The following is a 27,281-nucleotide window of genomic DNA, read 5'->3' as shown; positions in this document are numbered from 1 at the left end:
TTAAAAAGTGTTATGAATGCCAATTGTCCCACAAATCGGGACAATGAGAGAATTCAAGCACGCAATATGAAACAAACACAAACATCCGAATGGACATTTATTTTATAACTGATAATTACATAACAGCGAATTGATAAAGAACAATGTTCTGAAATATAGATGGAATTTTTATCCATCGGTATCGTTTTTATCTGATTTATCGTATTGTTTGTGCTACTGTTCCAAGTCGGGGACACAATTGAGCGGCGTTGCATAGTCGGTGCGTTTACCTTACATTCACTTACCGAGACCATATTCCTCCGAGACAGATCAAGATAGCACACAGGCCTGGTCGCCGAATTTGTTCCAGGCAATTGCATGCAGAAAGTAAAAACGCATACCGAACCCGATAATCGATTAATCTCGCGTGTTCGCGGCATCAGTCAGACTTTTCGCTAACTACGGATTGTTTGGTATTACTCACGGCACAGATCAGTGCTAAAATTAGTTTAAAGAAACATACCCCGTGCTTGCGCCGCGTAACATAGTTCTCGCCGCGTGTCCTTGAGGATCCAACCACGGCCTGCTCGTAGATCATAGAGATCTTAATGATCGATAACAGCTTTGGGGTTTGTGTGTTGGTGATATATGAAAGCGTGTTCCCGGCATTCCGCGCGGCCTTTCATTTATTCTATTTCAGGTACACGAAATGTTGCCGGCGCGCCGTGATGAATGGAAACGTGCGCATTTCGAAAATCGAAGTTATCGACGAGCGTGCCGCGGCCAGAAGACACTTTCGGTCTCGGCTAATTAGTCGCCAGGTGAGGTTCGACACGAGGTAGAACCGCAGTCGAACGAACACGGCTAATTTAACACTACGCATTCGTATTAATCATTGATATCGTACTATAACTCCTGCGCCTTTTGTTTAAATATTTTCATTGTTCTCAATGCCATCGCAAAGCATTCTTTTCATTTTAAAATATTAAAGTTTACAAAATAATTTAATTCTATAGAAAATTTCTCTCGAATACCAAAACGACACCCCAGGCAAAATTTGTCTGCATACCGATCTCTCACGTGTTGTAAAATACTTATAAACGCGAAGTTTGAATAAAAAGCTGTTTTACAAAATTTTCTATAGAATTTCACAAGGATCCCAGCGTGACACCTCGCGGTCCAAGGAAACAGGACACCGTCGCGTTCTTAATTATCATATCCCGTATTTACGAGCGCCCGGTACATATCAATCTGCAACATTGTTTTTCCACGCGTAGTTACGTACACTTCAAACGGGCATAAATATAATTCACGGCCGGCGACGCGTTATTGTTGAAACATAATTCAAACGCATCGTTCCGCCGTGATCAATGCTCGCTGCAAGGCTTCGGAACGGTTTGTAAAACACTCGTAAAACCACTTTTTTTTTTTATGGTATACGAAAGTTTAATCAAGACCGAGCCGCGCGGATGGCGGTGCCGCAGCGATCCGCTTTTGTCCGCGGAAACGATTCCGGCTGTCGTTCGAAGCTTCTAATCGTTTCGGACGCTTCGCTTTTATTTCTGGAAAATATTCCGAGGGTGAGAAACTTCTTGTAAAACTCGTCGCGCTGGAGAGGGGGGGTGTGTGCTACGGTTGCTCCAAGACCTAGGACATGTTTGCGTAGCCGGCGATGGTCAATGGGGGACACAATAGTTCGGCGTTATTATGTTTGGGTTAAAAGAAGGACGAGGATATCGTAAAGTGATGATTGCGATCATCAAACCGCTTAATCGGCCCCTGGGCCTTTTACGGAGGTGCTTAGTTCTAATTATAAAATATGAGCTCCGTCCTCCGGATTTTTCGGGGCCAGGACACCGTAAAAATGCACCGCTATAAAAAAAAAAATGCTCAGGAATTCCTACGATTTCCGTGGGCATTGTTCCTGCGATTTTATGGCACGGGCATTTTTGCCAAAACTTTACGATCACGAACCGGCGACCAAGTGGTCGTCGGACGGCACATGTCCCCCTCCCTCCGGTGACGCGGAAAATAGCGGCGACTAAAACAAAGAACAATAAACGGCCTGCATTTTTTTACTTCCGCCGAGGAAACTTTCCGTGGACTGCGTCTGCCGACCTGGAAAGGTGGGACGGATGCGGGCCGGGTTTTGCGAGCGCGTCGTGCAAGCGTCTCCAACGGCGAGCAACAATGTCTGTTCGACGTTGAACGCGGCACCGTTTCCGCCGCGAAAAAGATCCGCGGATCGCCGCTTTCGTTTCGCCGGGCAGATACGTCTTTCCAGTAGGAAAGAGGACTGTTAGCCCCGAGGGGGGTAATTAGCCCCTACCCTAATTCGTTTGGATCGCGAGGGTCGTATAAACGGCGATGCACGCGAGAAGCTGAGACCTCGGCCGTGTCAGGCCGCGGCCGTAATCACGCCGTTGCGATGAAAAGTAATTGCGATCTTGCCGACCTCTCCTGCAACTTTGTACACCGTGGGTAGGGGGAGAGGGAGAGAGCCCCCGGACGATCCGACCCGGAGGAGGATCCGTCCTGGTGGCGGTTGCAGCAGCGGCGGCGGCAGAGATTCATGCGGGAGAGCCGTGCTAATCGCGAATGCAACGTTCGTCCGACAGGTGGCGCCACGTGCACCAACTCCGAACAGATCGCGATCCCCGGCCCCCATTCAAACGAGCTAATTAACGCTTTTTCTTCCTGTTCGGGGGCCCGATCGAGTTTCTTCCCAGGCTCCCGGGGAATTCTCAATGACGGGACAAAAACCGTGACGTCGACGCGCCGAGAGCCGATCAATTAGCCTAAACGAGCCACCCGTTGCACTACCCTCGCGCTTTTTTACCGTCGTCGAACTTTCGCGCCTAACGTCGATCGATCGATCGATTACGCGATATTTTTGTTCAGTTCCCAGCGCGATCGTTTATCGTTTCTCGTATTTATTTCGCGAGCGATACGCTAATCAGCTGAACAGATAATGCGTTTGCAAAAATATTGCAATTAACGAGCGACGATAAGTTATCGCGTATTATTGCCATCTGTTTTTTCTGTGAACTTAAAGAGGACTTCAACAAGTTGGCTCGTTGGTCTAGGGGTATGATTCTCGCTTCGGGTGCGAGAGGTCCCGGGTTCAAATCCCGGACGAGCCCGCGGAGTTTTCTTTACTTTTACTTTTTACGCCGACGCGCGTGCTCTCTCACGTGGTCGAAATTTTGATTGCCATAACAGCGAAAGAAGGCTGCGGAGGGATCGAGGCTGGTCTATGTTGTTCCTAACGGTACACTGCCTTTGTTATGTTGATGACACTGCTCGTCCTCGCCGTTCGCTTTTTTTACTTTCGTTCGGTTACGTTACGACACGCCGAAATCTTCTTCCTTTTTTACCAGCCGCCTTGCTTGAAAATACAGCTTAACACTCTAACGCTGAACTGTATTTCGGTCGATGTTAATGTTGCCTCGAATGATTAATCTAAGAATGATGCCCTGTTTTAGAAGCGTTAGACACGTAGGTCTCGAGACTGTAACAATTGAGAGTTTTTATTGACTGGTGGCATGAGTCCAAAATTGTGAAAAATGGATTCAGTGTTTATGCTGTAGCGTGGGAAACGGTTTGATATATTTTATAGAAAGAACATTTTTCGGGATGCTGAGTTTGAGACAGTAAATGTTCTGTATGCTCGGTTTGACAGATCATTGATGTTGAAGAATACAGTACAGATATATGTGTACAGTAGACAGTATACTACGCTATACTACAATCCTATTTCTGCTTCCAGAAAGGCTAAAATTTATTCCTAGTATTTAGCATACATTTTTTCAAGTAATAAAGGCTTGTATAACAAGAGGAGATTCTGAAGACTCCAGCATAGAATGAGTTTCTTTAATATATGGTAATAGTACTTTTTATGGGTATACAGTTATATCGTAGTGTATTCTTGAAAATAACATTTGTGTAACTTATGATTACAAGGCACAGAAATGTTACCAAATTTCAGTACAATAATTTTGCTTCATTAATCGTTACGCCACTGTTTCTTTACTAATAACAAATACGGATTTTATTTTAATTTCTGATGGCATAATTACCACCCCCTTGTTTCATTTTGTTATAACAGAGTAACATTTTGTATATAACAGTTCGTGGAATATTAAATGAAAGTCAAATTGCTATCATAGTAAGAAAATAATAACAGTAAAAAAATATCATGCAGTGCATCTTATTTTGCTAGATTGCGGAGTTTCAAATTGTAAAAAACTACCGACCGTCGCTGACGTCAGAACCCCAAAAAAAGGCTGTTCACCGAAAGACAAGATCCTTCCGAAAACGAAATGCCGCATAGACAATGGGCTAAAGAAGAAATCATTATTACCGTTTAATCGTGAGACTAAAGGCAACGCGTTCCGCAGGGGGCCAGACGGTGCGCAGGACAATGGTAGGACGGTGCTGAGAGTGTAGGTCATACGTAGAGAAAAATAAATTAACGACCCGGCCCTAATTGCACGTTCAAAAATTTTACGGCCGAGACCCGCGTCGTACACGTGAAGCCTACAGGAGTACGAACAGGCTGGAGGGTGCCGCGCGGCGAAGAGAGGAGGGGCTGTAATTACTTCGAACGTGTTCTCGTCCCCGATAAAAAAATCAGACCGAAACGGTGCCATTATTAATTACGTATTACTTAATCACCCGGCCGACAAAAAAGAAAAGAAAAAAACAGGCGTAAAGAATGAAAGCGCATCCTGGTTTCTTCCGTCGGTGTGTTTTTTTCGGTCGTTCGACGAAAGAGCCGAACGAGCAGAGACCCGGCTGGACCGCGATTGTAAACGACGCGTGTCACGGCCCCGATTGTCCCATACATTTTTGGCCAAACGTTCACTTTTAGAAGCGACGATGGCAACTTTTACCGCGCGCACTTTATACGTCCTCGGTTGCGTAAACTCGCGCGCGCACGCGGACGCTTTTTTTTTTCTTCCATCTACCGCGCGCGCGTCTGCCTGTCAAATGTCGAAACATTTTCGCCCCGAATTAACTACGATTGTAAGGACTCGCGGGGTCTACGGTGCCACAATAGCGACGGCTACGAGGCTGTTCACCGAGGATTGTTTATACAGCAAATAGAACTAGGGAATCGTGGATCGTTACAAAAGACACGTTGCAAAATCATGCGCGGACTCTCCATTATGTTGCCATCGATGGCCGTGCCCTCTTATCTCACGCAACGACCACACACGCGCGCGCGCGCGGCCTCTGCCAAGTTTATCGTCCGGTCCGAAGAAGAAGAAGAACCAAACGGGAAATAGATCTTTCGTTCGCTTCTTTTTTTTTTTTTATTTACGGTGGTAGCACGGTGCCCGTGTTTCTCGTAAAACCCCGATCTCGCCGATTTTATCGTCGCGCTGATGCTCGCCCGGCCGCCGAATCGTCGCTCGTAATGGATCGACCTTCATAAAAATCCTTCGATCTTTGATCGCACGGCAATAAAACGAGTTTCGGGGACGCATGCGTACGTTTATTTCCGTCACTACGTCAGAGAAAGGATCGTCCCGACGGACAAGCACCGGGACGACGCGCGCGTTGATTATCTTGTGGACATCTGACACGCGATCGGTGCCCAATCGGGACGGCGGATCGCGATGATTTTAGAACTCGCGTCATCGTTAACGGGGTCCGCGGTCGATCGCCGTCACGCCGCCTCTTAGCTCGCCTTTACGTCATTACCGTTTTCCATGTACGCTTTCCGAGAAATACACGTCCCGTGTACAGCGCTTTCCTTCACCCCCTACTTTGACACGAGCAAACGTTCTAAACTGGATTTGAGTGATTCACAATTGAAATATCTTTTATGTTCCTTTTTGTCCTGAATCCTTAATCAAGCGATTCGTACATCGTATTGGACAACTTTCCTTCATCCAACTCAAGAAACTAGAATTCGAAGATTATTCTTTATACCTCTCTCATTCGTCCTGAATAATTATACTTCATGAAGAAAAATAGTCTTTTCTAAAATTAACCTCTTACGCTGGATTTTGCGCCAATGAAATTTTTCGTAACTAAACTTTTATTAGGATTTTATTAGGGAACATAATTAATAGATATCTTTTCAGTATTATGTTCGTATGAATGACCGCCATTTTCCTGCTCACAAATGTTCGAATTGAAAAGGATCGAAGATGAATTTATTATGACACTTCGCTAGTCACCCTATATTGACCTTAAGGATCTTTTTAGTCGATATAAGGCTTTATTCCCTCCTTTAGATATTTATAAAATATTTAACAAAAATCAGGACCCGCGTAAAGATCCGTAGTTTACCGATGACGTAAGATTATTATTTATTTCGCAAAATTCGACTACCTTTTTAACAAGCTTTTCTGTTATCCTGAACAATGTATTATGAATTACTATTATCAAATATAGTAGTACAAATATAGTAAATAAAGAAGCCACCGTCTGAAACGTCGTAGCTTCGATTTAAACAGCTTACGGCGCAGATCGGATGAAATAAATAAAGTTTCCAGTTTGAAATTTGCATTCGCGCTCGTATATCAATTAAGGTAGGGATTCCAACTTTGATGATTGATCGTCGCTGTTGGGTAGACGCGCGGTGTCATTTCTCACTCCATTGTGTCCGGTGATTCCTAGAGCTCTTTGCGCTGCGGAGCTCCTAGGATTCGCGGGGAAAAATCCATGCACGACCGCACGCTCATTATTACACGTGCTCGGGGGAACTGCAGGTGCATCTGCACCTACGTGCGAGGGAGCCCGCTTGTGGTCACTCAGTCGCTTCGCGGCCACCTCTTTCAATTACCCGGGTCAGCCCGAGGTCGATGTCGTTTATGCGCTTTTGAAGGCCCGGCAACTGGCGGAGCAGATTACGCGGCGATAAAATATTGACGCGTTTACGTTAAACGGTTTCTTTTTTTTTCTTCTTCTTCTTTTACCGTCGCGAGAGCCTCCCTTTATCATGCTCTCGGATACTGCGCCTCGCAGATTAACGTTCGCTCGCCGGCCTAAGTGTTTCAGGTATTCTAAAATACCTGCGGAGATGCACCGTTGATAAGGAGATCGGTTTCCGTGCGATCGAATCGCGAGTGACCTCATTCGTCTGGACCATTTGAAACAGAACTTCGTAAATTAGTTTCATTTTGCCTGTAAGATATCTAGTTATTCATGTAATGCAAAATTTAATTTTTGATATACAATTCTGCATTTTTATTTTTGGAAGATTAATAGTAGTTTTGAAAATAAGTTTAGGACAATTATTAACCTCTTGGACTATGATAACTAGTCATACTCGTGATAAAGGTTCCATGTACGATCTACTAAATGTGAATGTTATTAATTGAAATCAAATTGAATTTTTCTGTTTTTAAAGTCTAGAAACGGAATTAAATAAAGACAATACGAGAAACAAAAATTATCTGTCCCAATTAAGGGAAAATAAAAGCTAATCAAGGCAACCTAAAAGGAGTCATAATGCAAGGGGTTAATTCTTGAATGATGCACCCAATAAACTACGCTTTTACTGCTGACTATACATGAGAAAATATTCTCTTAATATTTTAAATAGATAATCCTATTTGTAAGACTTATTTCTTATTTATTATTCCTTTCTAAATCCTCAAATTATCAGGTTTTACAACGTCCTTATTATTCCTTTTACAAAACTCTTTACCAAATTCCAATTAAATTAAAATTTTTTTGCCACCGCTAAAAAGATTAACGCTAATAAAAACGAGTACCCGTCCACGCCAATTTGGATCGTTCAATGCGCCCTACAAAGGGGAACCGGTAAAATCGGTAGCCTCCCACGAAAATCGGAATCCTCCTTTTCACCGCTCCCGAACAGGTAAGCCAGCCGCTTTTAGGAACCCGGCGGCGGCGGCGGTGGCGGCGGCTGCTTTCATTATTTAGAGAGACTGGCCCGCTAATCAGTACAGTCAACCTAGCACTCTAGTTTTGGATTTTTCGGCGTCTACCGGGCGGGTCGGCAAACAGGAAGCGCGGGTTGAAAGAAGCCGGCTCGGGGAAAAGAAAAAGAAAAAGAAAAAAGATACGGCAAGAGGACGAGGTCGCGCGGATCGTTTCGCCGGATAACCGTTTCCTCGCGTCACTTTCACCCCGGGTCCTTCGCGGGCATTCCTCCGAGCAATATTGTGTCAGCGGTTTAATTAAAGATGGTTCAGGGAAAAGGATTCCCGCGCGGCGCAAAGGCTTATTCGTAGGCGAGCCTGCACGCAGAGAAGCCTCTAGAATCGCCTTCGCGCAGGAACAGATTTTTCTTTGGCCGATTCCCCGTGCCGATCCCGCGCTCGCCGCGAACTCGTTACGTTCGCTGCGTAAACGGACGTTAAAGCACGCGCGCAATCACGCTCGCGAAAATTTCTGCGCTCGCATGCGAACCGGTCAAAGGAGCACCGACGTCCGCTGGACGTTCGTTAAGCGAATGTCTACGGGCGATCGACGGCGAACAAACACGAGCGAGAGCTAATTTCGAGGGATCGCGATGTCCCGGGGGTGATCCGGTCGAGCTTCACACTCGCGGAAAATTTATCTTTTTATTAAGAGTTATGTCAAGGCTGTGTTATCTTTTTATTAAAAGTTATGTCAAGGTTATGTTATCTTTTTATCTTTTTACTAAAGTTCGTTCTTCAAAATTGCAGTTGTAGAATTATTTGAATAGTTCTTCTGAATAATTGACTTGATTTGTCAGTACCCAATGTACTGTATGTTTGTTTCATTAACATTTAGATATCTTCGTATAAAATAACGTTGATTTGACGCGGTTGTATTTTAAGTCCGAATTAATTTTCGCTGAACAGTAATACGTAATAGGCAAGATTAAATAGGAAAAAGAATTCTATCAATTCTTTTCCAAAGTTTAGATATGTGTAACACAATAAAGAGAAAGATAAAGTAAAGATAAATAAGTAAAAATAATTGAGCAAACGATGTTAGAATACGAGTCAATTCATTACAGCTAGACTGTAGAATTAAGAATCATCAATCTGACATTTTCAGCTTATTAAAATGACTGTAAGAAGAAAGAAATTTTTATATAATTCTTATCCACATAAAAATTGATGCAAACAATTTTTCTTTATATAAAATTATATAAAAATTTATATATAAAATCTTAAGTTTGCCGTTAACCTGATTAACATGACAATTCAGGTACCAAATAAATCGTCACGTTTCCCCGAATTTTTGCAATCGAAACGTTAACGAACAAACGAGTCTCCGAGTCGATTAAAACCGTCGTTATAATTGTTATTTTCCGTGGTTTCCGCTTATCCTAGCTCGTAGGTGCGTGGACGAGGTAATGTGGGAGAGGTCGGCGCAGGTCGGCCGGGGTCGCGCGCGAGCCACGCATGCCGGAATACAGGGTGCTCGTAAAGTCCCCGATTAGAGGAGGCCGGAGGAGGCTCGCGCCGTCTCCGTTCCACGGTTTGCACGGTGTATGCATTCGCCACCCAACAGTCGATAGGATTCTCGGAGTTCCAGGTAATATCGAAGCGTCCGTCTTGGTACGCAGCGTAGGATCTCTCCGGTAACCGAGAGAGGATCGATACGCGGCGTCCGGGGTTTCCAGCGTGGCGGGGACCCCGGGGTTAAACGTCGAACGTATCTCAACACCGGCCAGCCGGAGTCGACGAACGCGCCTGTAATAAGTGTACGGGCCCCGGGACGACCGGCCAGTTTCGTGATTTACGCAAAGTAATCCCATTACGGGTCGCGTCGCTCGTTAACGTCACTCGACCGTCCCTTGGAGGCTCGACGTCGTTCGCGGGGTGAACGCACGTTATCCCGAACGAAATCTTGACCGATCATACGAACGGACGTACATGACGAATCACGGGATAGTTCGAGCTATTTTGGGATCGACTGCCAGTTTCAGCGAATCCGACGTTTGGCATTGAACAGTTGCTTTGGCATCGTGCGACACGGGGTTTAGAAACAGCCCTTGAAATTCAGTATAAAAAGAACCGTCGACGACTGTTTTCACCTTTTCGATATGGATGATAATTAATCAAAGATATATACGTTTTATGTGTTCTCTTATATGTACCTCTTTGTCAGATTCTATTTCTCCCATAGATGTGAAAGATATTTTTTATTAATTTTTCTTTGACGCTACTTTATCAAACGGGATAAAAGATATCTAGTTTTAGTTTTTAATAAAAATTATTCTCTGTGTCCTATCTTTTCTATATAATCATTTCTCGAACTTTGCTATAGTCATTACAAAATTAATTCGGTAAACAGTACAATACGAGATGTCGGTTAAAACAGTATTAAATCGAAAGTTTGGCATATATTTTTAAAAGTTAGCTATTGAACTCGCTGTTATTTATTCAAGACCATTATTCATCCAAAATCATTAAAATTATTAGCCTTTAATATAAATATGAATAGTCATATATTTAATATATTGAAGATAAATGTAATATAATTAATATAATATAATTTCATATAATGTAAATTAATATAATATAATTAATATAATATAACTATTAACCTGCAGCACAGGTGCCTAATCTTTGACTGTTTCGAAATTGCCATAATTTAGGGGTTAAAGCCAGAACAAAAATTAAAAGGTCGAAGAAGGGTCACCCTAACCTACAATCAGCTTAAATACATTCGAACGTGTTTGATTTCTTTAATAGGTTTCAGTCATGATCTCGTTAATTTTACGATTAATAGAAGCATTACCTCCTCCCGGTAAATAATCCCTTAAACCCATTTGAAACAATTATCGAGTCACGACACAAGAAAGCGCACCGACTCAAGAAAGGATTATCTACCGCAGGGGCAGCAACAGATTATCGCGGTACCTTTTCCGAGCGCGTCGATATATATATATGGTACGGCAATTTGCAGTGGCGCCTATGCGTCGCCATTCAATTGCAAGAAGTCCAGTTTCTATTCTGCAATTAGTCACAGCCTAAAGAAGGATATTTAAATGTATCGTAAACCAGCTGACCAATTAAGGGATGACTTCGACGCCGGCGAATTGTACCATACGGAGAGAAAAAAAACGAGCCGGTAAAAAGAAATGGCGTAGACTACGAGAAGCGATAAATCTCGATCCTCGCCTGACACTGTTCGTTCGCCAACGCGACATTGGCGAAAGCGGTGAAAAAAAGCGCGAGCCAGCCGGCCGAAGAGTGACAAAGCAGCGTTAATTCGTACTTTCTTCTCCATAATTGTCGAACGATTCCGATATATTCAACAGACTCTCGAACGTATCGAACGGCATAGAAGCGAGCCGATTTTTCTTGCGCAACCGCGGCGGCATGCAACGCGAACGATGCGGAACTGTTCGACTCGGGTGGTCGAGGGAACGAGGTCGTACGAACGAGGTCGTAGAACCCTCGCCAGAAATTCGAGCGATGATTGAATAACGTTAATAACAGAGCCACGGCGGCTGTAACTCGGCCCCGGTTGGCCCTCGTACACCTCGTAACTTAGGACAACGAGAATCGGCCAGGACGCCGGAGTTAGCGCTCACGATCGTTTTTACACCTCCGTGTGCCTCGACGACGTGGCATCCATTCGCGCAGGAGACCGCGAGCGAGCGAGCGCGCGCGCGCGCGCCGAGAGAACAGGTGGCACTCCCTCTGCCAGCGATAAAAATGTGCACGTCGTAACGATTCAAGACGAGAAAAATCACGGAGATACGGCGGAGCGTCTTGTCAACGTTGGGAGGTTTAACAGCAGTATCTTTCCGTTTAATTTGCCGTGCGCGCGGATACGCGTTACAATGTTATACTCGGGGTTCAGGAGTTTACTGGGAGAACCATGTACACGGTGGCTAGGAATTCGTCGCTTCAGATTCCAGTCTTATCCAACCAAACGATTCGCAGAATTTCAGCAAATGCTAATTCTCGAATTTCTAACGAGCTTCTCCGTATCTTATCGCTTGTCAACGACCGGGTCCTTCGTCCCGGATGATGTCAATTGTTCGAGTTTTCTGCACTTATAGAGAGTAGAATAATATAAAGATGATTGCTGTTGGAACGTCGAGGCCGAGATTTCATTCCGACCGCGGCCGCCTCGTACCTGTCGAGAACTCTCGATTTTTACGAGCATGCATTAGCAGCTCTGTTTCAGAAATAGGTGTGGAAGGTGTGCCATCACGATTCCCAGATGTTATCGCGAGATTTCGTGGCGGACGATCGAGCGGAAATCGCGACCACCCTGTAGGTGCAATGGGAAAGCCGTCGCCGCCTGAGTTTTCAGGCGGGTAACGTTTGGTAATGGTCATGAGGCGCGACAGCCGGGAAAAGCGTCCCTGTCACGTAGGTTAATATTTAGCCAAGGCATCTGGGAAAACAAAGTGAAAGGAGTACGCACCATCATCATCATCCTTCGGCGATCTTATACGACGACGCTAGGAGCCTGTGCACACAGTTATATGGCCTATGAATCACGTCGTAGCCGCCGAGTGCCCACGGTTCAGCCTGTGAGAGCTAATTGAAACTTTTATTCGTAATTACGCTTCTCCGCGGGTTTTTTTCTTAACACGCTTCACGGCTTATCCTTGGCGGTAATCCCCGCCCGGCCGCCGGTGTATTTCATCGGTTTGCAAAATACCCGGCCGCACGGCCGTCCCCCGAGATGGTTATTCGCCTTAAAATAAAACGGCCCGACACGGCCGCCGGTATCTACACTCCGGAATTACTTCGTACTTACTTTACCGGTACTTTTGCCCGGCGAATAATGAGTATTCGCTCACGAGCGTCGACGGCCCCGTCGCCTGCGCGGATAACCGATTTAACGGCTTCGGAAACAGCCGAAAGCCCGGCGACGATTAGATCGGGCCGCGATTAGCATCGCGATTTTTCTCGCCGAGCCCGACGGTTTTCCAGCCGCGTTCTCCCGGTGAACGAGCGGGAGCGCGCGCGCGCGCGCGAGCGGCTCTTCTATCGGAATCGAGCATAACGAGGCTCGTTTCGCGCCTCCGTGTCTCTCGGTTCGCGCCGTTTGAGTAACTGTTTACAACCGCGTCGATTTTAAATCAATTTCACGCGCGTCTCCGCCGGCCACCGACGATAAACGGCAGCCCCGGCAGATTAATCGAGTGATTAATTAATATGCCGCGGTTGGTCTCGGGGTCGTTCGGTTAACGGACGCGCCGAGTGTCAATCTCTGGTCGATTAGTCGCGATCTTTCATCGATCGATTCCGTTCGGGCACCCGTGAAACGATCATCGCGAGAAGAGGGCAATCGGAACGAGAGACATACACAATACTTACTCGTCGTTCTACCACGGGGGTTGCGAAACAATACATCGTTGGCTCGCTGGCGACGCTTTACTCACAATCACTGTAACTATGGAACACCGTCGACGAATTGGTTACGACGTCTTTGCGGATTAAAGCTGAGAACGTACTAAAAACGAACGCCTCAGAAAGAAGTGACCTACTTAACGTTTGTCCTTATTCGACACTAACTGTAAGAAATGCGACGGTATTTGTGTTTACAAACTGTAGAAGATAAGACGTACGATGACCTATATGTTCGAGATACACGCTGCATGCAGTTAAACAAAAACAATTTGGAAAGAGGAAATACGATCAATTTGTATAGTTTTTATGGTCGACAATTATAAAAGAGCGCGAGATTCGAATAATAGTATCTATTCCTTTTAAATTCCCTATTACTGTACAGATGACAATTATGTATATACTATAGTAATTGCGAAGTGTTATATAAGTGAATCAACAATATTATGGAGATATAAATAAATTGTACGACGTGGATGGAATTTCTCTGGTGAAAGAATGGAGCCGATTGGAACGATGTATTCTAACCACGTGGGCATTAAAGTTCCAATCAAGATTCGACCCGCAAGTGTTAATAAAAACATTTTCCTGGCCAAACAGCGTTCTACCCGCTAAGTTCTTGATTATATTAGCTGTGTTTTCGCACTTTGGCCGAGGGTTCCCTCGGCGGCGTCCAGGATGGAGATATACATCAAGCGCGGTCAAGGCTGACCGTGCTACCCCCGGTGAGGTCTTCATCGGCTACCGCGACATTGAGGAATACTCGCCTCTGCACCTATCCGGTAGACCAGTTGAGGGATGGCCGTTCCGTAAAGCGAATCAGAGCCGATGCTAATCACTCGGCGTGCTCGCGCGAGCGCGCGCGCGCGCGCGGCCAGCCAAAGTTACATTATCCGCGCGAAAAATAAAAGCAGCAGCCCCGGCTGCGCGCCGCTACACCGCCGCGGCTTCATTAGCATACGCCGGGCCTAGCGCGCCTGGACCCCCCGTTCCTCCTCCGTGCGTATGCTCGTCATTAGCCTGAGACGCGATTAATAATTGCCCGGGACGGTTAAGAGTCGATGCTTACTTCTTCATCCGTGCGTGTACGCGGCCTCCACCACCACCACCTCCTCCTCCTCCTCCTCCTGCTCCTGCCCCTCGCCCCCGTGCCTCCCCCCTCCCCGCGCGGGCGCGCGGGAACGGCGTCGTGTTGCGGGGCCCCGGCGCGTTAGTTAGCCCCGCGAATAATCGCCGGTAATTAGACCGTGGAATCCAGGCATCTTTATCACCCACGACGAGATTATATCCCGGTCGTTTAGCGTCCCGCCGGTCTTTTTGTTCCGGCCGACATTTTCATTACGGCTGACATTATATTTCACTCGGGGGAACGCGGCCCGCGTAATACCAATTGAGATGGATCGGTCCGCGCTAGCAGCCTGTAAACGCTTTTGTAACGTGATTGATGCGTTCCGAGCGTTTCTCGGAAAGCCGTTCCGTGTTATTAGACGGGCCCGATATGCACAATGGGAAGGGGAATTATCGGCCGCGAAACAAAACGTCGTCGACGCGCGCGGCAAGGCCCCGGCGCGGATCGATGCTCGACGATCTGACGCCGCCGCGACGACGACGACTTACGTCCGGGATAATTAATAAATTCACCGCGGACGAAAAACACCGGTGCTCGCGGGATTACATCAGCCCTGGGGGTCTATTCGCTGGCGGGGAGGTGGTAACGGGGTACGCGGGAGGAGGAGGAGGTGGTGGAGGAGGCAGACGCGATCGATCCGGCGTCGGGAATTACGTCGCCGTCGAGCGTACGCGCGTTTGATCATCGCCGGAACCATATTATTATTATTAAGCTCCTCGATACGATACGCCGCCGTGTCGACGAGGTAGCGCTTTGTAAAGGCGTCTGGTTTCTCAATTACCCGGTTGCGCAACTCTTAATTACGATGCCGCTCGGCCCGCGATAATTCGTTACAATGTGTGCTCGCCGCTTGATGCAACTGCCACTTACGTACACGCTACACAGGCGCGCGCGCGCGCGCGCACGCTCGCTCGCTCGCGCCGGGCCGACGAATTTCGCCGTGGACCTTTGCGCGCCATCCTTGGCACGTCACAAGGACGAACGAGTCTAGACGGCTTTATTCGGGTCAACTTATTCGTAGAATAAAACACGGACGTCTGCGAACGGATACCGAGCGGAACGTGAAACTCGATTCGGCGTCGGCGATGGTATTCTCGTGCTTTTGACACATGTTCGGCTTTTAGGCGAGCGTCGAATTGTTGTCGGAATTGCTGCCGATAGCTTCGATCGCGCCGAGTAGAATCGAGGCTGCCGATCTACCACTGATTACAAGGATGTTATTAGTTCAATCTACGTTGTGCAGCCGGTATTTACAGAGGTAGATCATTAGACCTGGTTTTTCCAGTCTTATGGAATTTTTTTTCTGAACGAATCCTGTTGCAAAAAGTTGTGCGAGCATCTCGATGATATTGGCAGTCGTGTTAGATTTGAGATAGATTTCGATTGGACGTGATACGGAAATCATTATTAACACTCAACCTGCTCAACCAATATTTTACTGTTACCAGGATCGAAACATTTCCATGAGAAACTTTTTAATAAGCTTATTTACTCAAGCATATATTATAATAGAAATCGTATAGAGTTCGAATGAATATAATTTATTACAAATAGTTTTATGTTTATGAAGTTTCTCTATTGAATACCCTGCTTTAGATTAATCTAAAGCCAAGTGTCTCGACGGCGTTGAAATCAATGATTAAAAGCCCACCGGCCATCCGCGGTACTCCATAAAGTCTCTCCATCCCGGGAAACACTCCGCAACCTTATAAACATGATCACAGATATAAATAACGCCTCGATTCTTCGGGAAGCCTAGTTGTTCAAGGATCTCCCCTCGCGATCCTGCGAGCTCGTCCCGCGTCCGTCGTGATTACGTCGGTTGCCCGGCTCTCGCGGACAATCGAGAATTCATAAATCACGGCCGGCGAGCGGGGCGTTTATTAAATTCCCGACGAGCATATTTTATCTGTATCATGGCCGGGTCGTCGCGTTACTCCGATCGCCGCGCGGCAACGGGCACGTCGGCGATATAACATCGTCGTCCGCACGAAAAGGTTCGTCCGGTGAACCGTTAGCAAGATAGGCGCGGCACCGGGCTTTATAAACGCGACTCCGTCTCCTCGCCTTTCTCCTCCGCGAAACGGCGTTTTAATTATTACCTCGGCGCATTAACCCCTCGCGAACCCGTGGTCACGCACCTGCATCGAAGCGCGTGCCCCCTTTGCGTGGGCGTGCGCGAATCTCCGCCGGGGAAAGATGACTCCGCGGAGATTTCACTCGGCACAATTTCCGCGGCGAGATTTTATCGGCTCTGCCGGCCACGCTATCGTTCGAGATGGACGGAGGATGCTCGTTCCCGGACGTTTCCTTCTTAATTACAATCGCTAAAAGTTGCCGCTTATCCCGCGGCCTGCGTTATAATTTCCCTGATAAATTATAAACGCCGCGGACACAGGCCTTCCCAGCGACAGTCTTAATCCGCCGCTCGGACTTTTAATTACCCAAGGGACGGCGATGATTAAATTACTGTAGTTATTGCTGGCAGGTGTTGTTGAATATATGTTGGAAAATAGAATTGTTCGTTTTATAGCTTTAGTTTATATTACTTATTAATTAAAGGTGCAGGTGTCCACGAGGTGTAAGTGGAAGAAGAATTAATTATCGCTTTCCTTGAGGACGTATTTTGAAATAATTCAGTCATTAATCTTGTTTTATTAACGGGAGGATATATTTTCATAAAAGTGCGTTGAAAGATAAAACACTGAAATATTAACCTCTTACCATACCATTTTCTTTACTATTATTAGAATTTTTCGACCACACCAATTTTTTAGAAGAAAATGGAATTTTATGACTATCACTTGAATGTTTAAATATTGGTGAGAAGAGAATAAAATTTGATTCCTGCTTAAAGGAACGGATGAAAATTCGTACCTAACAGCTTATTGCTATAAATCTCCATCACGAGTCTAAATCGTTAAAGTATGGCGAGGGATTAAAATTGTTAATAAAATAAAATAAAATTGTTAGAAGAAGAAATAATCAAATTCGGATCGTAGTCGAAGAAAAAGCAGATTCTTGCGTTCTATCCTCTATCACAGTTCCCCGTACGGGTGAGAACGTTAGGCGGCTCGCCCTCCGCGTGCTTCATTACGAGGATAATTGTCAATTACGAGGGACGGCACGGTCTTCCGGAAACAAATCTCGCGGTGGAACGCCGCGCGTCCTCTCCCGGCTCACGGCAATAAAGTTACAATTTAAACCGCTCTCGAATTACAGCGCGCGATTCTTATCCGGCCCCGGAGCGAATAAAAGATCTCCCGGCCGCGGTTTCCAAACTCCCCGTCTTACGTCGTAACGGCGGCTCTTTCTCGCGGGGGCCCCCCCCCGAGGAAGAAGGCGAGTTTCATGTAACGTGACGAGGCAACCGTCCGGTTTCCTGCCGGCAATTACACGATCATTGAATCCACTAACCGTCGACTATGTTAAACAGGTCTCGAATAAACGCCCACGCGGTTGCGAATCGCGGCTTGCGTATACGATCGACGACACCTTCCGAATCGCGTCGTTCCTGTTACGAGCCTGGAAGGCCGGGAAGTAGGCAGCCGGCTAGCGAACCGTACAGCGGTCGGATAATAGAGGAATCCGAGTACTTGAGTTCTCGGAGTCGAGTAAAGAGCGATCCTCCGAGCCGAGCTGAAGCGTTCGATTTTCTCCGGTTACTCGAAGGCGATCGTTTGCTTCGAGAAGTATGTTATATAAAAATATTCGAGTTGCTTGAATTATTCGAATATTTTTGTATCTATTATACGCAGGTCTGTCAAAGATAATAAGACTCTTTAATTCAATGAAAAAGCTTTATTTCTACATTCTTGAGAATAGTACGCTCGGCCATGACACTTTTATGATCGAACTACCCGCCATTTTATGACAAATCATTTAATTTTTCGCTGTGTATAATAATTGCAGATCTTGTAAATTGCCATGTGATTTTGTATAATTTCAGCTTAATTTCTCTATTATTTTACAAATTTTCTGTACCTATTTTCTTACTTTTACTTGCGCATACACTGAGAGTGGAAACATCAAACACTGTATATGTATAATGACGAACACTTATGCAATGACAATTACTCGTGTATACAAGTAATTCTAATCGTAATTATATTAGTTTAGTTTAAATTGCATTAATTCAGTCTATTACTATTATTTTAATAAGACAAACGAGACGAATACGACGGTGAAAGTATCACTGACAAAACAGCAAAAATAAATCAATTTCGGAACTTAGAAGTCCGCGCTCGCACGATAACGTACTACCTCCACGATAGCGTACTACCTCCATGATAACTGTCGCTCGATAGCCCCGAGCTCGCGACAGTTATCGAGAGAATACCGTGCTGGTACGCCTCTATCGGACAGCAGCCATATTCGGGCAACGGTAGTCGGCGGACAAGTGGCTTCGAATCGACGCCGGATCGCCGTTTATTAGGGATCCCCCCCCCCCTTTTTTTTTCTCCACGAGGATAATCGTCCCCGCCGTGAGAAGAGACGCCGGGTCCCGACCCGGCCCGACCCGAAAGGACGCAGCTTGGAAATGGTAGCGGCTGAATGGAGGCGCTCTCGCCGGACATGAGCTTGTTCGTTCCCGAAAGAAGTCCGCGGCCGCAGAACACGGTGGTCCGTGCCGATGCAAATGCAAATGAGCCACGTCGGCCCATATAGCGGGCGTGCATAGTGGGTCACATTAATCACTCCGGGGCCCGCCGGGCCAAATCACTCGCTTTTTAGCCCCCCCTCCCCTCCTCCCTTCCTCCTCCTCCTTTAACCTATCCGCTTTTGCCGGGCCGGCCTCCACCGTAGTGTCGCAAATATTATCGCGAACCCGGGATTCTGCACGACCGGTTTTCTGCCATCCCTTTTTCGAGATAATGGCAACGAGCTCGAAACGACGGGCCCCGGGGACTGAACGCCGCCGGGCCACGGCTCTCTCTCTCTCTCTCTCTCTCTCTCTCTCTCTCTCTCTCTTCGTTCGTCTCCAACGAAAATACTTTGTCTTCCGTCCCCCGGCTGTTTTGTAACTATTTGTTTCGGCCCCGTTCCCGAATTCCTGTTACCCACCCCGCCGGGATTCCGCTGGAAATACTTCACCAGCGATCTGCCTGGTTCTTGTCAACCCTAGAATGTCCACGGATCTTTATGCCTCTGCGCGGTCCCCCCCCTAACCTTGCGAGAGACTTTCACCTTTAATTATTCGCGCGGCCGTCGTTATGATCTTTGGGAACGTTCTATTTTCGATGTTTTAGTCATCTCTACGATATTTCGCGTGAATTTATTTCGATGATTTGTGTATTACTTGTATCGTTGCATTTGTTGCAAAATAATCGCGATCATTTTCTCCGGCGATTTTATTCAGAATTGTATCGGAAGATTTGAATCAGCCTTGTTTAGAGATCTCGGGGAATCCCCGGCGAATTTATCAGCTCGAGAGCAATTTGTAACGAATTATTAGATTGCGGATGTCTGCGGTTTAGATTTTTCCTGGCTACTGTTCGTCTCTGTTTCAATTACTATTCAATGCTAATTTCAATGCCTTGAAAGCGTACTAAGGAAAACGAAATTCCATGAAAGATGAGCCGTGCATGAACTTTGAAAATATTTCTCTGATCCTTAACTGCGACCATCTGAATTCGTGACAGCTATTTGCTAATATATATTGCTTATAACGCGACTACGATATGAATTTCTACATGCAAATTAAAAATAACATGTTGTCTATGAAATTAATATAATTAATTTATACGTAGAAATAGATATTAATTTTTCCATAGAAATAGATATTAATTTTTATATAGAAGTAGATATTAATTTTTACATAGAAATTACAAATTGCATATTATTTATGCAATGAATATGATATTCATTTTTAAAATTAAAAATACATGTTAAAATAATTTCTAAATTCAGCTATATTAAAATCGATGTAATATAGCATACTATATTATTATATTTGATATATTGATTATATATTACTATATTTGATAAAATCAAAGTAGTGATATTTACTCATCCATAGTTAAGGGTTAATTCGTCCAGCCAATCAAAAATAAAATAACTCCTACGAATAAAAATATTGTCGGTCTATTTTGGCCCCGCAAACTGGAGCAAAAGATTCGAACTACGTTGTCATTACCTCTTCATTGTTTCGTTACATTTTACAATGGCCGTCGAGCCGATTGTCATCGCGTGAGAAGGGGACGCTATAATCAGTCCCGTAGTTTCTAGGTCGGCGAGCCGGCTCGGACTCACGGGAGGTGTTCTATTCTTGAACCTCCGTCCGTGGTTGCACCTAGAAGACCGTATTCGGCGCCACTTAAGAGCCGACAAACTTATCCGTAACTACGAACCGGGTACTCTCTCTCTCTCTCTCTCTCTCTCTTTAACTTCTCACTGCGACCGTCCGAACCCGGGGAGCAACGTATCGAGAGCAAACGGGCTCTTCCGCGATCGCTTATATGGCGGAGAGTTAAGTACGGACTCGAACAGTCGGGGAATAACTCTCGGGGAATGGGGGCCCTCGCGGTTAGAGGTACGCATTCGCGAAGGCGACTCTGCCCGGTGGAAATCAGGGGAGAAAGAGAGGAAAATGACGCTTTAACGAAGCAATAACGTAAGTAAAGAAAGGGTTATAGACTCGTAAGTGGCCACTTAAGACAGCAAATGAGAGCTCCTCGACGGATAACGGTTCCCTTCGAGTTCACAATTGCTGAATCGGAAAATGATCCCGAGCCGATAATTCCGGCATCGGGCGAGCCGCGCTTGCAAGCTGGCCGAACGAACAGTTTCTTGGACAGTTTTATTTAGATTTACAGAGCCAGCCATTTGCCGCAATTTTCCTGTGTAATTATTAAACGTCTGGTAAGCCCGCGTGAAATTCTCTTGAAAGGAGAAGCGGAAAACATCGAGATTTTTGATCGACGCATTGGTCAATTCTTTCGACGTGAAATAATCGAAACCGCAAGGCTTCGCAATAGATACCAATCGATTATACTTCTCAACTCTCGAAGTCTTTGACCCTTCCTTTCTGTTAGATTGTAAATCGCAATACTAAAATCGTAACGATAAGATAAGAGCAGATCACCGCGATGTCTGTTTAATTATCTTTGTATCACGCTTGATGCAAGTGTCTAGATCGCCACACGATAAAGAGGTATCTAAGAATCACTGTTCATATCACCTTTAACCTCTTGCACTGTAATAACTCGTCAGACACGTGATAAAGACTCCGCGTGAGATCTAAAATATATAAATATTATTCATTTCTTCTAAATCGAAATCAAATTCTTCTGTTATCAAAGTCTAAAAACAAAAGTAAAATACGAAAATTATAAGTAAAGTACAAAAATAAAGATTATCTGGTCCTATTAAAGACAGTATCAAGAACAACTAGCGCTAATCAACGCAACGTAAAAGGAGTCGTAGTGCAAGGGGTTAAAATAACAATTCCAAAATCCTACAAAATCTCAAGCGCGCAACGTCGTCGCCAATCTCTCCAATTTGTTCGACACGCACGCGGCGCTTTCCATAGAAAATTTTTCGTGCCGGCCCCGGATGATTTACAAGTCAAGATCACCCAAGGTCACCGAAGATTGCGCCCATAGAGGAATTAAGGTCTCGAAAAATGCCGCTAATGTTCCCCACTTACCGGGGGACGCGCGGAGAATTACCGGGGAATTTTTCCGTGAGCGGCATTAAAGGCATGGGCGACGGTTGATGATGGTCCGATCAGTGGGGTGCCGGCGATCATCCAGCACGCGGCGCTTGAACCCGTGTCTGCGGTGCACATTGTCCGCGGTCGTGGCTGCGTCGATTACAACATACCCATCTTTCATTAGTCGAATAGGATATTGTGAAACGCCCGTGATTGAAACGATGCCGGCACAAAACGGATGAACAAATATGATTAAGATAACATTCGTCGGCCGCGCTCACGTTTATTAGATTTCTCCCCTCCCCTCCTCCTCCTCCTCCTCCTCCGAATAGAATAAAGTAAACAGACGTAATGCTTCTGTACGTTGAATTACGATTACGCGCGCGCGCGCGCGCTAGGTTTCCCAAGAGGTGGATGATTGGACGCCGGCGAAGAAGGCAGCGGGCGCGTGATTGAATTTGTCCGTCGGTACATTGATACGGAGGATCTGGCCGGAGAGGAGCTAGAAAGGCTCAATTTCGCGCCGCGTGTCCTTGGAGGTGTAGCGACCGTCCCTGTTCGCGGTTACCAACGGTAGAAATTTTCTTTTAACGTGATCGATGAACGACGATCGGCGAGCGATTTTTCATCGTCGACGAGGCGTTTTCCTCGTCGCGTTCGTCCACGCGTCTCGCGCGTGCACAATTTTTCTAACACGTAATAAAACGCTGTACGAACAAATCGAGGTAGAAGGGCACGCTTTATATTCCCGCTATGCACTTCATAGGTCTCGTAACCCGGTGGCGGGAAGACGACGATCTGTCAGCGGAAAACGCGATCGACCGGGTGACCGTCACGGTCGAAAGTACCGCGCGGATCCAGAAAAAAAGTCACGCGGTTTTGTACCGGACTTCCTACCGAGAACGCCCACGACGATTAAAGGAGACCGTGCGCGCATATCTAACACCCGGATGCCACGTAATCCCGATCGCGTTGCGCAACCTTGACATCTTTGCTCGGAAAAAAAAAAGAACCGTCGGCCGATTGACAAACCGCATGGAAATATCGCGGGTTCGATCGAATCAATATTCCCGAGTCATTTGCATCCGCGGGCGGCGTAATCCGAGCGCGATGATTGTCGGCTATCGCCGATTGCCGCGCGAGCTTCTTCATGACTTGCGATACAAGGTCGACGGGTGTCTACGCGATGACGGTTAACTGATCTAGTAAGTGATATTAAAAATAATTAAATAATTACCTAATGATGAGTGGGTTGATATACTGATTTCTTTTTTAGGTGAAAAATGCATCAATGTCAGTAGGAACGATGACAAGTTTTAGGTGAGAAGTTTTAAAATTAAATTTAGAATACAATTTCGACGGTGTTTTTGTTTGCTGAAAGAACAGTTAAAATGCAAATCGTACTAAACAAGACGTAATAAAGATACGTTCTAAATCAATCGTATCTCGTCATTATCGCAGAGTTTGGGGGTGTCGGTTACGGTATGGTAATTAATGTAAAGCAATCCCGATAGCCGGATCCTTCAAATTAATTTGGGCCCGGCCCCGCGAGCCGCTCGCTCATTCGTGGAATACGTAATGAGCATTTTTCACCGGGCGATTTCGTCCGATCCACGGGATCCTTGGGGCCTCGTGAGTTAAACGTAATATATTAGCTCGGATAACAGCCACGGTGATAAATGTTACGGTATGTCGTCTTCATCGCGATGGAAGATGGTTTAATAATTTAAAGACTAGTCACGGACATCGGCGTCGCAATAACGATTGCGTAAGGAGACGGCCCCGCGCGTCGTCGTCGTCGTCGTCGTCGTCGTTCGGCTCTCTGTATTTATTGACGGAGCCGTGGCAGAAGTGTCATTACGTCGAGGTATCAGGTTCATGGAGGTAACAAGCGAACCTGCTCGTTCAAGGGATGTTTATTGCCCGCGTAATAAACTACTATTTTGAATTAGTTTGCTCGCTACAACTCTGCTCGCTTCGGCGCTACGTTACAGCGAGTCTTACACGTGCACACGCGTTATAACATCATATACATATTATATGTACACTTTTCAGATTATCTCAGAAGTTTAATTAATTTAGATTTAATCACTTCCGCAACGAAGCTGAACAATGGTTGATTAATCTGAATGTTCCAAATATAAATTACACCTTTGTTCTAATTTAATTTTAGCTAGCTCTGGTCACGTGGGTTATTAGTGAAATTGACAATCGTGTGCATTGACGTAATAAGATCGCGCATTGATTCTCCAGTCATTTTCTCACAATTTTTTAAATAGAAATCATAAACAGTTAAAAACAGGTGCAACTAAAAAAAAAAAAATTATAATATATACGTGCTAACGGTAACATAAAAAGAAATAATATTAAACAAAATCAATTATTCATTTCTGTTTTTAAAGAAGAAATTAAATACCAATTAACTCCTGCTTCCACTTTAATCAAACATAAAAATGAACGCGAATTAACATGTTTTTAGAAAAATGCGCGGATGGAAATCGATCGCGGCGAAAAACTTTGCACTCGAAGGGGTTAAAGAGTGCAAGCTGGCCGAGCTTCTTACCGAACGCGGACCCATTACCATCGTTAATGGGCAGCCGTAACCCGAACAATGACAGCGGCATGGTACAAATTCTTTCGAAGCGGAGAAAACCGAAACGCCCCGAGGGAATATAGACCGGCGAAGTTGCACGGCGCTGCGAACAGGAAAAGAAATCGGGTATCCCGTGAAAGAGGATCTTCTAGCTGGTCTTACGGAGAGAAAGGTGGAGCGCAAGGGACGCGAAGGTGAAAAGAGGAAAAGGCGAAGAGGAAGGAAGAGGAGGAGGAGAAGAAGAAGAAGAAGTAGAGGAGAAGCGCGGTCGCGGTAGCAATCGACAGACCCGTCATTAAAAATCAGTTAACCTCGCAATTACCGTGCGAGTCCGAGCCTATTAAGTGCGCGTAATCGGAAGAGACTTTTTTGGAATAATCGTTAGCAGCGAGCGAAAGAGCGCGGCGAAACGAGCTTGTAGGACTCGCAATCAGATCTGAGACTATTAAAGGGGGAAAGGAGCGCTTTGTTTCGCTGCGAGGCGAATGGGAATAATGGGGACGGGTGCTACGGATTCTTTAGGGAAAGGACACCGAAGAAATATGTGCGATACCGCGCTCCTGAATGGGAAGCAGTGAACTTCGGCAGCTCCCGGCCGCCTCTCGAGACCGCCGCGTATCAGCGGTGTAACGTAACGCCGCCGGGGCACCGGCGCGTTTATGGAGCTAAAAGATGGGAATGGAAACTAATAGCGGGGCCGGGGCAATCGATTTTCTACTCTTTTATTGCCGTTTTATGGTAATCTTTTTTTCTGTAAAAGGCACGGCGAAATTATATAATCGGCTCTGTTTCACAAGAGCTCGGATTAAACGAACGCGCGAGCGCGAGCGCGCGCGCGCAGGTCGCGCTGATCGCCGCGGTCTAAAATCGTTTGATACTCATTTCCCCGGGTGGTTGCAATAAAGATCCCCGGCTCGTGACGAGAATTTAATCTTCTCGAATCCCGACCGTTGCGTGTGCTGCGCATCAAAATTCAAGGTCCGCGATGATCACCGTTCTGGAAAACCGAACAGATAGCGGCCGGCGCGCGCTCGTCTAACGTTGGTTACAAAACTCGACCGAGGCGAATGCAAAGAAGAAAGCGGGAAGTCTCTCTATTCTCTTTACCTAAATCGGACGCCGTCATAAATGTCCGTGGCGAGTGCGCGGTCGAAGAATTGTCTGCCAAAAATGGCCACGCGAGTGCGTAACGCCGCGGCTCGCGACCAAAAGTGGCGGAAAGTATATGAGACTGCGGAGTCTTTAAATTGTTAGGTGTGCGAATTAACTCTTCGCACTATAATAACGAGTGAAATTCGTAACAAAGATTCTGTCTCGAAATAAAATTTAATTCTTCTGTTATCAAAGTCTAGAGACCAAGTAGAAACAATAGATGAAACAGGAATTGTTTGGATCTGTTTCAGCGAAAATAGTAAGAACAAATAATTGTTAATCAACGCAGTGTGAAAAGAATCGTAGTGCAAGGGGGTAATTTTCAGCATATTTTTCTAAAACGTGCGTTTGTTCATAAATTAATTATTTTTTAACTACCAGTGCAGCGTAGAAAAAGGTTTCGTTTAAATCAAGGTGGTTCAATTTAAAGATCGAAGAATAATTTGTTTACGGTTAATAATTATCTTTCGACAATTTAATCTCGCGAACATAGTTCCACGTGATGCTCCTGATCGCCGCGCGAACCATTCCCTATCCGCTTTTTCGCGTCACGTGTGGGCACGACAATCGCGCCGGAAATGATTCGCGACTTTTTGCGCGGCCGAGATTTTCGCGTCGCTCGCGACGCGGTCCCCGCGCAGGAGAAATACGCGCAACAATGCAACGGAAATCGCTCCTAATACGTTGACACCCATACACGTTATTACCTTAATGTACGTCGTCGGCCTCGAGTTCCCGAGGGTCCGCGTGTGTCTCTGTTCCACCGGGCCATTCACGGCCCCGCGGGCGAAGTCCGAAATCCGGTCGCCGGAATGAGCCATTGTGTCGCCGCAGAACTGCTCGCGTCTGCTCACAAAAGGGTCGCCCGCTGCTACCGTGCGAATGTTGCAACACGAGGATCGTTGCAACGATGCAGCGGACGCACCGTGACGCAAAGTGGTGCCGAAAGTGGTGCGCGCGCGAGGGAAGCAACCCTTGTTTCGCACCTTTACAGATATGCAAAGTTGCCGGGAGCCGAATTTCTCGCCCCTCGTACCTGTTTAGTACCGAGATTGTTTGGACGGGTCCGCGTAGAAACAATCGCGAGCGATTTGGGCACGTTGTCGCGCAACAAAGTTGAAAAGGTGGCGAAACTTGCAAGAGGGGCTACTTGACGAGTTGTTAAGTAGCCTGTCGCTGCATTGACCGAGCCTGACATTGCAGACGGGGTTCGCCGATGGTCTGGAGTCACTGCACATTGACGTTCCTTTTCGTTCGTAGAATGCGACACCGCAGGAGCACATGCAGCAGCTTTTAGAAAAACAGCGAACGCTGCATCGCGGTTGGTCCGACGAAGCAGAACGCCATCGGCCGGGTAAAAATTCAGCATGACGTGCCGGGGCGCGATTAATAAGCGCGCGACGACCGCCGTCCGGTAAAAATCGGTGCTTTACGGGATGTCCCGCGGGTGTCTTCGCGAAGTGTACATCGTCGCGAAGTGTACATCCTCACGAA

General features: G+C 46.1%; 1 non-coding gene across 1 annotated transcript; it reads left to right on the top strand.

Moving 5' to 3' along the window:
* The first annotated feature begins 3,050 nt into the window (after positions 1-3,050).
* Positions 3,051-3,122, top strand: Trnap-cgg (transfer RNA proline (anticodon CGG)). Its single transcript has one exon. It is a non-coding gene; the product is annotated as a tRNA-Pro (tRNA).
* The last annotated feature ends 24,159 nt before the right edge of the window (positions 3,123-27,281 follow it).

Source organism: Augochlora pura, chromosome 6, assembly GCF_028453695.1.
Source record: "Augochlora pura isolate Apur16 chromosome 6, APUR_v2.2.1, whole genome shotgun sequence".
NCBI lineage: Eukaryota > Metazoa > Arthropoda > Insecta > Hymenoptera > Halictidae > Augochlora > Augochlora pura.
The sequence above is the reverse complement of the archived record's forward strand: the minus strand, read 5'-3'. Positions and strand labels throughout refer to the sequence as shown.